This window comes from Etheostoma spectabile, chromosome 1 (genome assembly GCF_008692095.1).
Source record: "Etheostoma spectabile isolate EspeVRDwgs_2016 chromosome 1, UIUC_Espe_1.0, whole genome shotgun sequence".
Taxonomy (NCBI): Eukaryota; Metazoa; Chordata; class Actinopteri; order Perciformes; family Percidae; genus Etheostoma; species Etheostoma spectabile.
This window is the reverse complement of record NC_045733.1, coordinates 14,955,627-14,971,366: the sequence shown is the minus strand read 5'-3', so window position 1 is coordinate 14,971,366 and position 15,740 is coordinate 14,955,627. Positions and strand designations below refer to the sequence as shown.

Below are 15,740 nucleotides of genomic sequence, written 5' to 3'. Positions count from 1 at the left end.
ATGGATGGATGGATGGATGGAAATACAATGCATCCAACAAGTCCTCCCAACCATACAACAATATAGGTTGTTTATTCCTACCGTCTAATACAATACATAGGAGCTTTTCATAAATCAGCGCCACTAGCTGTTGCAGGAAATATGACCCATAAGCCTTTTACAGCAGAAAAACAAACAATGTCAAACAAACCTTTGGATGAGTTCAACTCTCTTTTATATGAAGTAGGCTACATACCAAAGAGAGAATGGACCAAGCCACTAAAGAATCTTAGCTACGCATTTGCCACTCATTTTGTGCATGAACAGTTATGCACGTGTACAAAATGTTCGCGGAAGCTTTATTTACAATAGTCCTGTGGAGGAAAAGTAAGAATTTACTCAAATGACACTTTGCTAATTCTGAATCAGCCTCCCTTTAAGCACAAGATTCACATACATTGTCCATCTGGCATCTCTCAAGTTTATCACTGCCTCAAGGACTTCTTTTTACACAACATGCTCATCGTCCATGCTTTTTTAATTGAATTAAGGAGCACTCAGTGTGGCATCTCTGTTATTGTTATCTTGTAGGTGTACAGGGTTATTAAAGAGGGACGCATGTTAAGTCATTTGTTATCCCTGGCATTCTAATAAACATGTTGGCTTTGGGCAAGGCCTGTAGGTTGTCTGTGCAGTTCAGATTGATACTGCTGCCATATCTAGAGCTATACACCTCATTATCCTAACAGGATGCTTAAGAAGAGATGAATCTGGGAAAGAGTGTGTAGGACAAATCACACAAGAGGAAAACTGCTCCACATATTAGTGTTTTTTATAATTTATAGGAACGAGTCAGAGATGCTATTTAAACCGTGTACGCGCATAGAAGATCCTGTGTAAACATAGAGAAAACAATTGAAATTATGTTGTTTTGCAACTGTCTGAAGGGAATAAAAACACATACAACAAAGACATTTAACATCATTGCACCAATTATTCCAAACTGAGATCCACACTTAGTTTGCTAACTTTTTTTTTCTCCACCTCAAGCTCCGGTCCTTGACACATACAACCCCATGGGTTTCGTGTCAGGGAATGCTTGATTTTACTAATTGGTACCAAAGCTGTTAATTGGAGCTATGGAAACAAGAAATGGCGAATCAGAGTCTCTCTTGGAAAATATGTGTGTTCAACTTCATTTATCACCTTTTCTCATTGTTTTTTTTTACTATCTAACAGCAGAAAGGACATTGGTGTGTTTTTACAACAAAATGCCCAATAGAAAAATGCAATATGAAAAACAAATATATTACAAATAGCACTGTATATATTTAGAGTAAGATATTCAGGGGGCATATTGTCATAATTGTGACACAACGATTGTTATAAAGATTCACAATGGTTTTTAGACAGTTCACATTAAAGATGCACTGTTTCAACTTTTCCCATCTAATACTGACCCTGACTTTGGATATCGGCCAACACTGAATAAGATCCTAATCTGAAACCTGAAAAGGTGCTCTTTATTTCCAAACATGTAAAACATATTATCCTTTTAATGTGGAATTGATTAAGATACTGTATTTGTAAAGACTTGTGAAGCTTTACCTACAGAACACATCACACGTACTACAATGTATTGTGTCCATGCAAAATTTCAAAATGACCTTCAGAAAGTAAATCTAACTGTTGCTGGATGTGCTATTGTGCTATCTAGTGAGCTCCATCTCCTTGATGGATAGATAGATAGAACGAAAGATAGCTGGATAGATGGATAGGAACAAAGACACACATGAGCACATAGATCTAACATGCCTGGTAAAATGAAAACAAAATATCTTCCAGTAAATTTGTACTCCAACTGTGATCAGTTAATCTCTTTCAGCCACTTTACCTCATCTCAGGGGCCAAACAGTCATCCCCTCAAATGCTCAAATTATTTTCCATTGTCAGCAACATTAGCAGCTTTAAACTCCCTGTCACTTTGCAACAGACTCATGCTGTGCACCTTGGGAAATACAGCACGTACAATTTTTCATGAAAAATCATCATCAAAAACAAACAGAGTAAGCATAGACGCATCAACTGTAAAATACCAGAATTGGAGGAACATCTTTTTCTCACTTCTGCAACAGTTCTTTCTGTTCTTTGGTGTTTGAGTTGCAAACTCAAACCCAATATGTTGTGATTCAGACAACCAAACAACATTTTTATGTATTTATCTATTTTTTTGTGATGTGAATTGGTTTAAGAGGGACTAACCGTCAACTTGTAGATATCACTCTTGGTGGAAAACACAAAACTCTAGGACTTTTTCATTTAATTTGGTCACAATGTACTTTTGAGATGTTCCATCTAATTTTTAAAGGGTTTCATGAGAATAAGAGGTTGGAGAATTTTGCAAACCCCTGAAGTTGGGTTCATGAGTAGAGATTTTATAACTATTTTAAAGAAAACTTCAATGAAGAGATATGACTGAAAGAATAGTCTTTTATTCAATCTAATGTCACAAAATGAAAAATGAGCACTGTGAAAGGTCTTGCCACAAACTCACATTCTCTCCTGTATAACTATCGAGAAATATTGTCACGTTCTCTCGTGGGACGAGATCTCGTCACACCTCTACTTGACAGTGATATGCCTATTTGGAATCCAACCACAAACATGGATTGAATTCAACTATGCTGATATACTATACTGAGTGTTCTCTGTTAGTAGTAAACTCTGTATTGTATTTTTATTTTGGCAGTGGCAAGTCATCTTAATGGTGTCCATGTGATAAAGTGTCCTCATCAAAAAACCTCACAGTGACAACATTCTGCCTCGCAGACAGCAGATGCTGCGGCAGCTTTTGATCTGTTGCCCAGTACTGAGAACTCATGCAGTTCAAGTTTGGGTACTAACAAAATGTCTTGATTTGTAGTACAACAAACCCACGTGAATCCAGAGGTGTAGTCGACATCCTGGAATTTTTCCAAAATGTGTTGGAGGATTTTCAGATGTTTGACATGTAAAATGGGACCAGGATCATTTGTGAGATATCAACAAGAACTGTTAGCTGAGAAACAGCAAAAGAGGAAAAGGACTAAAGAATACAAACTAAAAAAGAAGTTGTATGGCTTTTCAACCCTGCAGAAAGCTCTGTGATTTCAAATAAATCAAAACTGATGAGGGCTCTTATCGTTATGAACAAATGAGTATTATAGCGAGCTTCATATTTTTACTTTATTTTTTCAAGTTTTCCACAGGTCAGTTTTACCTCGTCCTGTTTGCTATAGTTTGTGATGGCTGGTCCCAACTGGTTGGCTTTACAGCAGTAGCAACAGTAAATCCACAACCTACCTTTAGGTAAAATCAACTCTACCATATTTTGTTTATTCAGCAGAAAGTAGCTAGCTGGATAAGTTTGGATAACGCTAAACATGAAGATATTTTTAGGCAACCAAATGTTTCAATTAACTCATTTAGTGAGAGGGTCAAAGCTTAAGACAAAGACATGGTCAACACCGAAAAACAAGTTCACAGCTATTTCAATGTACACAGTGCCATGGCAAGCAATGCTAATTTTCTGTTATGATTGACCAGTTGGCACATAGCCACAATATAGAAATTGACCTTTTTTACATTGTAGTGGATTCAACCCTAGCTGGAAATTAGATTAAATACAGGTTTAAGGCACTCTCGCACTGGCTTCACTTCTCAGTCCCGTAAGCTTCGTTCATTATTTTTACAGTGTATGGTTGGGCCTTTTCTTCGTAGATTTACTTTAGTTTTTCTCAGTGCTCTTGTTTCTTTGTGTTCAAGGAGCAGCACTTAGTAAACACTTTTCTGTGGGTTATAAAATCCTATCTGCAGGAGGGTCAAGATATTGCTAAGCCCTATTTTTTTCTGGTGCATTCCTCAGCTTGAGATAAAACAGTTTAAAAGGCACCTAATTAGTAAAATAATTGGTAATAACATTTTGCCTTGAATTGTAGCTATCGGCTTAATCAGGCAAGCAGCACAATCAGGCTGAAATATGAGACTTGACCACTTGTATGCTCTAATCTGCTGAGTATATCATTTATTTATTCCAATAGTGGACCCTAGAAATGGTGGGTCATTATTATTTAACCGCAGAAATGCACTCTTCTCTTGTTGTCTTTTATAATAAAGAAAAAAGCGGTGAGTATTTTGAGTTTATAGATGCAGCATTCAATTCACCAATTTCCCATTAGGCACTGTTTACAATAGTTGTAGTTTCTCTTTGCTAAGTGCATATTTCACATCCACTGTACTGCATCCTGAAACACGTTGAAATGCAGTCAAACAGATAATGGGTCTTTTCTTGCATGAGTCTATGCAAGGGAATTATTAAGTAAGAATATTAATAATAATATTATTAAAAATAATTATAATAATAATATTACACTAAGGTGCTTCTGAATCTTTATGATGAATCAGGATCATAATGATGCTTCCAAGTGTATTTAAAACCAATGAGTACATTTGGTTTGGTGGGATTTCCCACTAGAACTGTCAATATTCCTCTACAATACTATTTAAATAAAAAAAAATATATATATATATATATACATATATTTAAATAGTATTTTAATAGTCAACGTTCAAATGCAGCCTGTTATTAATATGTACTACACTACTTATGCATTGTCAATGCCGCTATAAGCATGTGGTTGTTATTACACGTTCTGTCCACTAGAGGGACTTCCAACATCAGCCTGGCCTTGAAGGGGACCTACATCACGACGCATTGCACACAACTTTGTTCACATTCCACCACGACCACGACCACACAGCCAAAAACAAATATTAACAGAGAACTCTGTAATGAAACATCTGACACGTACACTGAAGCGGCTCTGTTGTAAAGGCCAACGGTGCTCGGTTAGCACAATGACATCAAGTTAGAAAGCAATTCCGAACGATTTATCATAAACAAAGTAACAATAGTATTAGCCACTATGCTAATGGCATTAAGGCAAATGGTGCTGTCACTACTATTTTAGTGATTTATAAGCAACCCGTTTCTTGCAGATTATCACGTAACGGAGAATACAGCTGTTAAAAGGTGATATGTGAAGTTGAAGTTGACTCTGACAGCTGTAGGGCAGCTAACATGAACTTTAGCTGTCTCTATGAAGCTTCCAGCAAAACTAATGTTACCATAACTCGCAACAACAAGCTAACTAATGTTAACATAAGCACTTTGGCTTGGTGGATGTCAATTTTAAAGTAATGTTAAAACTATTTATTGTTTATCTCTTGATTTCCAGCCTCATCCTGTCACTCCTCCCTGTACTAACGTTTCTTGGTTCGTGACGTTATCTTAGACCTCACAATGCCTTTTGTTTCTCACTCTCACTAACTTATTGTTTGTAAGACGTGACATGAGTGGCACATGTGGGAGGGCCAAGGCGAGAAAAGGGAGATTTGCTAATGTTAGCCAACTTTCTATGAAAAAAGTCACATTTGAATAGTAATTTCAGCATTTCAAAAGTATTGATGTTTTTTACTATTCAAATTATATTTGACTGTTTGTTTAAACAGCACAATTTCACATAATTTAGAATTTTATACAAACATATTTGTCTCTGTTTCTCGCTTAAAGTCAATCTAATCACGTTCAGATTTTGCACTGTAGCAGACCACATTTAACTTTGCTCCAAATAATATTTTTTTTCTATTCATTCAGAATTGTGAAATCCCCTTTCGTAATGTACCACTATTTGTACAAATGAAATGATGGAGGATGACATTTGACAAATCCAAAACAAACAGTTAGGTCAAGAAAAAAATCTTAAATTAAAATACACTTGCTGCTCCAACTGCCAATGCATTGTGGGTTAGTCTTTTTATTTGTCAAGCAAAATATATTGGTTTAAAGTCATCACCCTTCTATTTCCCAATAGTTGCTAGACATTAAGTTCAGTAAAAAAAGTTAATTTAAATTCCCAAATATGCCCCTGAACAAGGCAGAGATGATACAATATTTATAAGCATTGATAGAAACGGTCAGGAATTCCCTGGACTTGCTTGTGTTATTGTTAGTTTGCAGTTTAGGAATATGCAGCATGTTTAACATTGCTAGCTCTTAACAAATGGAGACAAAGAGCAGTGGTGATTTTGATCAGTGGTTTATGTGCGGGGCAGGACTCTATTTGAGGATATAAATAAGGGAATTAGATTAATCTTGTGTTTTTATGCAAAATGTCATTTCAGCACCTAATCATATTTATTAAACCAGGGCTCTTTCCCATATACAGTACACATTCACATTAGCATGTATCCACATGTACAAATAAGCTCACAACTGTCAGTAATCCTTGGCTGATCAGATGCCCCTGAGACCTACCAAACAAAATCAACTCAAAATTTGAACAGAGTTCTATGATGAATATTAAATGAAAAGGGTAAAGTATTAAGCTAAGGTGTGGGAGGTTAAATTAATAAATAAATGGGCTCATATATATTTATAAACATAGAAATAAAAAGTTGAATCTCCTGTGGTCAGCCTCCATAGACCTAGCGGTCTTTGAAGGCATCATTAGCTGGTTTTATCAGCACATTGACCCTAAAACTAGTACCTGAGGGGCCTGACTGTAGTGGTGCAGGCGTGAGCATATGAGTCTTGGTTGGATGAAATAAGACTTTGAAGTGGATTTTCTATGTGAAGGATTATTCATCAGGGATTTTGATTCATGCCCATTTTTTGTCCTCGAGGCTATGTGCTTGTGTGGGTTGAAAGAGTTATCGTTCACAAAATTATCAATGTATTTATTTCTTCTAACTAAAACAACGCTATTTAGTTAAGTTCTAAAGGACTTTTTTTAAGATATTTTTTTGGGCGTTTTCCTCTCTAACAGTGGATGGACAGGAAAGGGGAAGAGAGATGAGGTATGACATGCAGGAAAGGGCCGCGGATTGGATTCAAACACGGGATCCAGCAGGACTTAACCTACAAGGGTCAAACGCTCTTACTGGGTGAGCTAGAGGCCGCCCCTGAAGGACATTTTCAAGATATAATCTTTTACACAAGTAAACCAAAGCTTTCAGGTCACAAGAAGGATGCCTGAAACGCTGAGGAGGGTTTTTTATTATAGTCTCCAAAGCGAGTAAACCAAACCAATTATCTCTTACTTGTTTGTTTTTTTCTTTGTTTGATTGTGCAGTAAATTGGAAGTATAAATACCTTACAAGAAAGATGATTATTTCAATACAGATGAAAATATCATAACATAATCATTTCATGTGGATTTTCCTAATCCTAGTGTATGTTGTCATGACCTAGTTTAGTATTGAAATTTACTGTATGCCCTTTACTTGGTAATCCTAGTAGGCACCCTTTCAGCTTGAATGGCCTATTTTAAGAAAAAAAAGGTTTTGTTTTGAAACAGTCCTCTAAACCATGCCATCAGGACATGCAAACATGCTGAAGAGAATCCACTGCTATTTTAAAATTTCATTATAAAATCGAAATTGCACCCCCCCCCATTGAGACAAAAACAATACTGGTTCAAATATACTGACTTTGTAAAGACTGTGAATAGTAGCCGCATGCTTGAGGGGAGATAGACTTTCTCATACGGCAACACCTTAATTTCCCTGAATAATTTCCATGACAATGGGGTCTTTGTATGCCTGTGCATTGTTTCGGTTTACTCAAATAGTTAAGGGGTTATTGTTTCCAATATGTTAATGCTGTTTTTTTCCTGCAGGAATACTGTCTTTGAAGTAATCTCTTTGAGTGTGTTTGGTTTAAGTACCATTCTCAGGGGAGGGGGTTGAACTTCTAAAATGTAATTTTCATCTTACCACCCTTGAATTGTTTTAGTATGGCGGTTCTAACCTTGAGACGTCAAAACAGATGAATCTGCGCAGATTGTATTCCGATTAGATTATCTGCTTAATCTGTAACATATACATGGATCTGCAAGCAGTAGAAATGCAACTTCAAGGAAGAATAACTGCAATAATAGCTAGATGCTAATGCTTACTGGCAGATAGCAATGGTACCGGAGGCAAACAATATGAATGGAGCACTGATACAAAAGCTAACAATAACCCAATTTATTACAGAAAGAGCTGACTCCCGTGCATGAGTTCTCTAATGGCCCTTTTCACTGTAGCAACCTTCCTGAGAACTCAGGAATTGTTGCAGTTATTTAGGAACTTTATACAAACAGTTTTGTTGGGGACATAGGAAATCTCTGATTGGCAAATACTACATAAACAGCACTCATTAGACTGCAAGCTACACTGTTAATCACTAATATTAACATTAGGACCTGGGATACAAATTCCATTCAATGTTGATGATGTTTGAATTACAGTTATCAAGTGAAGTAGAACTTTATTTGCCCTCAGAGGGGCAATTGGTTGTGCAGCAGCAGTGACAACAGTAATAACACAAGATAACTTAAATAAAACATATAATATAAGTTAGTATGCTATACGGCAGAACACTAACAATCAGTATTTTATTATTATTAGCAGTGTTTTAAGGGTGGAGCACACGTGCCTTTCTTCTCTTTTTGAGATAGTATATTAGCAGTATATTCCCATGAGTTAATGTTCTGGTGAGGCTGAATATAAGGGCTGTGAGTGTGTGTGTTTGTGTGTGTGTGTGTGGGGGGGTGCGCATACCTGCGCCTTTGCATCTTGGCAAAAAAAATTAAGCTTGAGTGTGTGTTGTCAATGACTGAGAGATGTGATTCTTTTACCGTTCTGTAGCAGATGTTGTAGCAGACAATCCCTGCTTTTTACCTTTGATTAAGGTTCTCTGCAGTATAATTTGACACTCGCCGCTGTACCACTCAAATCTGAAGAGTTCACTAAAATAAGTGTTTTGATGGTAGATATGGCAGCTATTAGAGTTTGAAATCCTTGTATCTGGCAGTAATTCATAGCTTTGCTTTTGATGGATTTGAAAAGAAGTAATGAAAAAGGTTTGATTTGTTATATTTAGATATTTCCAAACTGTCTTTTTGGATGCAACAGAATAAATCATATGGTTCCTTCTCATAATTTTAGTGCAAAATACCAGTTTACCATATGTTGGCAGTAGCTGAAATGAATGTAGTATAGCAAGAAGATTGGATGGGGTCTGATACATATGCTTGATAAAATGATAGGATAGATTTGAAAGATAGAATTCCAACCATAATCCGGTTTGAGTGGATTTTGGAACAACCTCAAAATCTTGTATAGATTGTTCAGTCAATGTTGTTCAAAACACTGAAATGCAATTGAAATGCCATTTTATTTTATCATCCACTATTGGCAGCCCAAGAGGAAAGGACACAATACAAACTATGCACTGTTGTAATCACTATGAGATGAATTGAAGCAAATACTTTTGTTGTCAATACTAACTTTGACGGTGGAAAGTGTAACATTTCAGGACTCTGAGCCCACTAGAAGTTTAAGGATTACAATTTTCATTGTTTGAAAAAAGACCATGAGCTCGTATTTACTGGGAGACATATAAGGACTACTACTACCACTACTACTACTACTATTTTCCCAAGGCTTTCGCATGTGTAAAGTGTAGCTCATTCAATCTTCCATCCAAGTCAGGGTTGTGCCGTACAACTTCACAGCGATTGTTGTTTATTGATTAGATGAGTGCTTTTGTGATGAAAGCAGTTTGTGACAAAATGCATTCCCAAGGTGCCAGTTCTAATGACTCTATCTAAAGCTGTCTGTCTAACTGAAGTCAATCAAGCTTCATGGAGAGGTTCCATCCTTCAAAACATTCTATATCACTATACTTTATACACTCTATGTATGCTGAAAAAAAAAACCCCGAAAGATATGATTGTAGGAAAGCTATCTGAAAGTAAGTTTGTAATTTTACCTATCAGGGCTGTCATGCACATCCGAAAGAGTCTACTTCTCGTCTTGTTAACCAAATTGATGTCCACATGTTATTATTTTTTTTAATGAATGCCAAGTCCAGAGTAGAGTCTAGAGCTATTTCATCTGATGGAGACTGAGCTTTCAGCAGCAGGCTAGAGTGTAGTCAGCCTGTTGCTAAACATTTCTAATCACGTTCATGTACACACATGAGGTAGTGCAACACAACTAATCATTGCATCGATCTGTCTGTCAGCTAAGCTGCGCCAGTGTGGTGAAGATGGTGAGCAAACGAGCGAGTGATGATGTGTCAAAGGCTTGTTGAAGAAATTATAGTTTTAATGTACAATAGTTTATGAGCGCGTACAGTATCAATAACAATAGCTTCTTATTGAAATGTTTTAGTAAGAATTTATTGGGGGTACTGTTCAGTTTTTTATCAAGTCTTTCATTCAGTGATACTCTGGTCCACACAGGGAGAACATCTTTTTGTAGCCTGTGAGAAGTATCTTTGTAACAAAACCATAGTAAAAAGCAAACTTGGAAGTACTGCAAGACTAGCAAGATACTTCTTCCATTCATAGTTTCTCTCTCTATAATTCTACCCATCTGCACTATGGGACTATTGCATGTGCAAGTTATTCCATTTTTCTGCTTACAACATTGTGTTTGAGTTCCGTGCTAGTAGGAACTTGGGTTTAACTACTTTTGGTTGGACATTTTTTACTGAAGGCTGGGTTTTAACATCCATCCCAACTTATTTTTTTATGTAACATTTGGTATAGAAGGAAAGTAATTATAAGATGATCTGATAATTAACAATGTATATACAAACCTAAGCAGATTGACAGGAAGGAGAAATATTTTTGAATGAAGTTATCGATTATAATTTTGAAAGACATCCACACCTAGAATAAAATAATACATTTTTTTTGACCTGGGTTGACATCATCATCATCCTTATCATCATCATCATCATCTTGCAAAAGTGGCTTTTGTCTAAACATTACTTTTGTGACGTGTGATGCTTCATAAAGTGTAAAACTGAAGTATTATATACTTTGGAAAACTAGGCATCTCAGAAATGAAATTAATAATGCGGATTAAGCATCACATTTTTTATGAAAGTGAGAATGTCACCTTAATCCCAGATATCAATTTTATATTTTGAGAGCAACTGTGGAAGGATTTACAGGACAAAATAAGTGATCTACATTGATGACACCCATCTACTAATCCAGCCAAAATAGACCATGATTTTCCATAATAAGATGTTCAAATAAGCAGATAACTCTTATTCATCTCAGACTAAATCACTGTCTGTAGCTTACAATGTCTTTGTAGCTCGAGCAGTGTGTGTCTCATTTAAGGCACACTTGAACTATATTTAATTCATTCAGACATACTGTTAGTTGGATATGTGTAGTTAAGAGATTCATTTGTTTGTGTCTGTCTGTGGGACTGCAGGCATTAATAATTGTCAGTGTTTCAATTATTTTAGGTAAATGGGGCAGTATTAAACGTACAGGCCTTACACAATAATGTTTTCTCCAATTTAACGGCAATAAGAAAATATGACAGCTTGTGATTTTCCAACACAAGCAATAGCAGAAAAAGTGGAGGCAGAGTAGGTATGTGTGCAATGAGTTAAAATATCCAAAAATGCTCTGTAGAGCTGAGGGGGATTAAGGTGGGTTTTGTGGGTTTGTCACCACAAACATGTCCTTTTACATTACACATAGCTATTTGATAAATAGTTGATATATAATGTTGATTAGTTTAGCTTTACAGGACCTGCATGAAGTTTTTTGAAGTAGCACTTTAGAGCTAAGTTTTGATGAAACAGTCGCTTTATTGCATCACGTCTTACCAGTGCATGCATAAACATAGAAGCCTCTGTCGTGATGTGATACATGTTTCCATTTGGCAGTAGATTGGTGGCTGTGATGTGTGAACAGCGCACAAGCTCAAAAGAAGAAGATTCCAAAGGAATCCAAAAATTTGAAAAGCTGACTTTTAATGAGGAAAAAAATGCATTTAGCATGTTTGTTTGGGTTGAAGGACACTTGCAATGAAAATGTAATGAGTATTTATCTTTCTCTTTTTTATCTTAGTATATGTCTTTTTTTACACGCCCATTGATTAGGTCAGTACCATGCTAACAGACAATTCAATAAATAAGAAAAATAGACACAGGACGAAATGTGATTCTACAAGACAAGATTATTAAAAGACAAGCAATGTCTTTTACTAGTTCTGTGATTATGTGTGTGGGTGTGTGAGTGTGGGCACGTGTGTGCCGTATGGGAAATGTTAGCTCAACATGTCCAGTTCTTCCAGGTCAAAGGGCAAACTGGGTTCCGGAGGGATATGTAAATAGCAGAGCCTAATAGCAGAGGGGATGAAGCTGAGGATGCTCCTGTTTGTTTTGAGACAGGGGCAGCATATCTCCTGCCAGGGGGCAAGATCTGAAAGCAGTTGCTTAGGTTACAGTATGAGTTAATTTCCTCGCGATCTTAGTTGCCTCCTTCACTGTCCTCTGGTCATAGAGCCGCTGGAGGATTAAACACTGCAAATCCATTAAGTTGATGTTACATCGCTAAACTGTTCACATGCTATAACCTTGGCATCCCCACTGAGATCACCTCTGTTAGACACTGGTTGGCATATACAGATTGATCACTTTTGAAACATGCTTGGATGTGGCCTCAAGCAACAACATATTACATACTTTTTAGCCCCCAGAGCCCTATTGTACTGCTTCAGACCCTGAGGCAGGTCCTTGCAACTCCAAGATGAGGCTGAAAACCTAAAGGCAATACATTTATTTTTCACTGATGAGCCCCCAGGCTCCTACTCCTTCTACCATTGGCAACAATAACACACCATGTTGTATGCAGTCAGAATCAGAATGTTCATTGCAACAGCCATAGTTGTCTCACTTCCCATTATAATGACCCAATGGGGTTTCTTTCCTATTCATATTCATCTGTTACAGGAAATAAATAATAACAAATAGTGCTTAAATTGCCTGGTGTGAAATAGATATAACAGCTTCAGAGGAGCTTGTCTGAAACTGTTAACTCCCTCTTAACCTTGTTTTGACTGAGCTCAGGTGGTTTACTTTCTCATCTTGCTACAGTGATTTGGAAGAGTACTCCATGTTTCAGTACACTGTGACATCACTGTTGGGTGTGGTTATACATAAGCTACTGCATAACAACACAAACAGACATCCCTTAATTTTTGTTCTGTCTCAGCTGCTGTCTTGTCCATGACACTGTGACCAAACCCAACACTAGGATTTGTGTAGTCTCGCTTTACCAGACCCTCCTCCAAAGCGAGCTGGAGGAGAGTCTGGCTACTCCACATAACATTCGGGGATGGGGGGAAAACATGCTGTGGTTTATTGACATTTCTATAAATTTACCACAATCATCTTGGGCGGTGCTAAGCACTGAAGAAAAGCTGCAGTGCCGCTGCAAAATTGGCTCAGTAGGAACTTATTTTGGGTGGAACATGTGTACGTTTAAAAGTTGTTTTAGTCTTGCAACAGAAAACTCTGATTATACAAATTTGAGCAGTCTGGATTTACCTTTCAGAGATCTGAGAAAAGGTTAACAATAGTCCTCAAATATATCGAGTTTAAAATGCCAACACAAAAGAAGCTCAAGGCAACGGATATTTAGCTTAAATGAGTGAAATCCGGCGGATTTTCCGGTGGCAATGAAGCAATCCCGGAAGAGGAACGTGAAGGATATAAAGACTAGGATTTGTGTAACAGGGACTATTTGTCTATCTAACTATCTGTCAACAAGTGTCTAATTGGCAAACTTTAGTATGCACTTACATAACTGCAACAAAAGGTATGAAGCACAACAGAGTTCATGGGTTATCAAAAATTCTGTCAGTGAGGCCTTGAGTTCTGATTAATGCCAAAATCGTAATTGTCCCGCCTCATATTGAGTAATTCATCTTTTGGAGCTTGAGGAAAATGGATTCAGGTGTTGCGCAAAAAAGTACTAAAGAAAAGCAAATAAGAGTACTTACCTCACATACCTTTTTTAAGAACTGAATGATTGCTTTTCTTTCATGCCTAGTAACTCTCATTACATACCACCCAGGGGGTGAGAAATCAATTTGTGAAGCTTAAACACAAATGCATTTTCTTTTGCAGTCGCTGTTAATAAAAAATAAAAAATAATATAAATAATCTAAAGCACTCGGTGTGTCATGTGGGCAGTAAATCAATCTGTTGTTTTTTGTATTCAGTGATTTCTAAATATTATATTTAAACTCCTCAAGATTTTCTTCTCACACATCTTTCTCCTTATTATTTTTAACTGTGTTGTTTGTAGTATCCATTCAATACCCTGTCTTTTAGATACCCTAACTGTTATAGATGAGTCAAAGAAATTCGGATTTGGGCCTAAAAATCTAAATACTAGGAACAAACATGCATGGTGCCTCAGTATTTTAATGTGGAGTTGAACATCTGATCACTTTCTGCGTTATTGATTCTGTCCATAACAGATGTGCTTACTCACCCCATGTGTGGCCAAGCTACCCCCCCCCCACACACACACACACACACACATACATCCACATTATTGGAATAACAAACCTCCCTCTGCTGTCCACTTTCTGGGCTGTTTTTCAGACCTTTAGCTCCTTAGTTAAAGTGGCTATTTGTAACTTTCAGTTTGTGTTAATTCTATTTGCCTTTGGACAAATGTAGCAGTGTTTCTACCACACCTGCTTTCGTAAAGAAGCGGTGATAGCGCAGTGGATATGACACATGCCTTTGGTGTGGGAGACCTGGAGTTGATTGTTGCGATGAATGATTTGCTTAGACAGAAAATCATTCGTTTACAAAAAAGAGATTAAGTTACAGATGGATTGTTGCATTTTAAGTGTTGCATACGGTAACTTAGCCTACTGTGGATGTCTCCAAACAATAAACTGGGAATCACTGTCACTATGTCATGAGCCAAAGCATTAACATTAAAATACAATTAGGACATACAAACAAATATCCTGCTTCCTTTTCCCTGGCTCAAAAGGCTGGATAAAAACCCCCTGCTTTTTTCGGTGTGACAAAGAAATTGGTGACCCCTCAGAATATGTGACTGTAGCGCCATCTACGTGCGCATACAGAGACACAGGGAAAAACAGAACCCGGGAAAAAGCCTTACTAAAAACTATATGAAAATGGCGTTTTTTTCACTGTTAGTCTTGTTTACTTTTACAGGTCATTTAGGCAAATCCATTTTATTTACAGTATATAGTTTTTCTAAGACAGTTTTTCTATTGGATTGTAGTCCCCAGGTGACAAGGTTGTGTAAATGTGTGTGTCGTTCGCATAACTATGATAATTTATGTTGTTGGTTTCCATCATCTGAGCCAGTGGAAGCATGTAGATATTAAATAGAAGAGGCCCCAGGACTGAGCCATGGGGAACTCCACTTGTCATTTTCGTATTCTCAGATGCATAATTACCTATAGACCCATAGTAGTTCATATTCCTTAAATAAGATTTAAAAAAACTTAACTACTGAGCCAGAAAGGCAACCCAGTTTTCCAATAGGTCTAGTTATAGTATGTCGTGGTTGACCGTGTCAAATGCAGCATTGAGATTGAGCAATACTAAGATGTAGTTTTGCCACTATCTGTGTTTAAGGGGATGTCAGTAAGACTTTAACAAGAGCCGTCTCAGTGCTGTGGTATGGTTCGAAAACCCGACTGGAGGCATCATAACTATTATTTAGTGACAAAAAAAGTTTGAGTTGTTGAAAAAACGCTTTTTCAATGATATTACTTAAAAATGGGAGGTTTGATATCGGCCTATGGTTCTCCATTAATGACGTATCTGGATTGGGTTAAGAGTGGATTGATGACTGCAG

At 37.0% G+C, this 15,740-nt stretch overlaps 1 protein-coding gene and 2 long non-coding RNA genes across 5 annotated transcripts in view; 2 read left to right on the top strand and 1 right to left on the bottom strand.

The window, feature by feature from the left end:
• LOC116674238 (uncharacterized) overlaps window positions 1–5,052 on the bottom strand; it is a 9,627-nt gene extending 4,575 nt beyond the window's left edge. Inside the window, exons 1-2 of the long non-coding RNA XR_004328029.1 lie at window positions 4,832–5,052; window positions 3,621–3,625 (exon numbers count right to left, since the gene is read on the bottom strand). This is a non-coding gene — a long non-coding RNA (uncharacterized LOC116674238). The remainder of the gene's footprint in view (window positions 1–3,620; window positions 3,626–4,831) is intronic.
• Window positions 1–15,740, top strand: part of pcdh9 (protocadherin 9) — a 212,952-nt gene that overhangs the window by 61,986 nt on the left and 135,226 nt on the right. The gene's annotated exons all lie outside the window — the stretch shown is intronic.
• On the top strand, window positions 4,832–11,136 carry LOC116674157 (uncharacterized). Its single transcript, XR_004328003.1, has 3 exons — window positions 4,832–4,885; window positions 7,861–7,863; window positions 11,122–11,136. It is a non-coding gene; the product is annotated as an uncharacterized LOC116674157 (long non-coding RNA).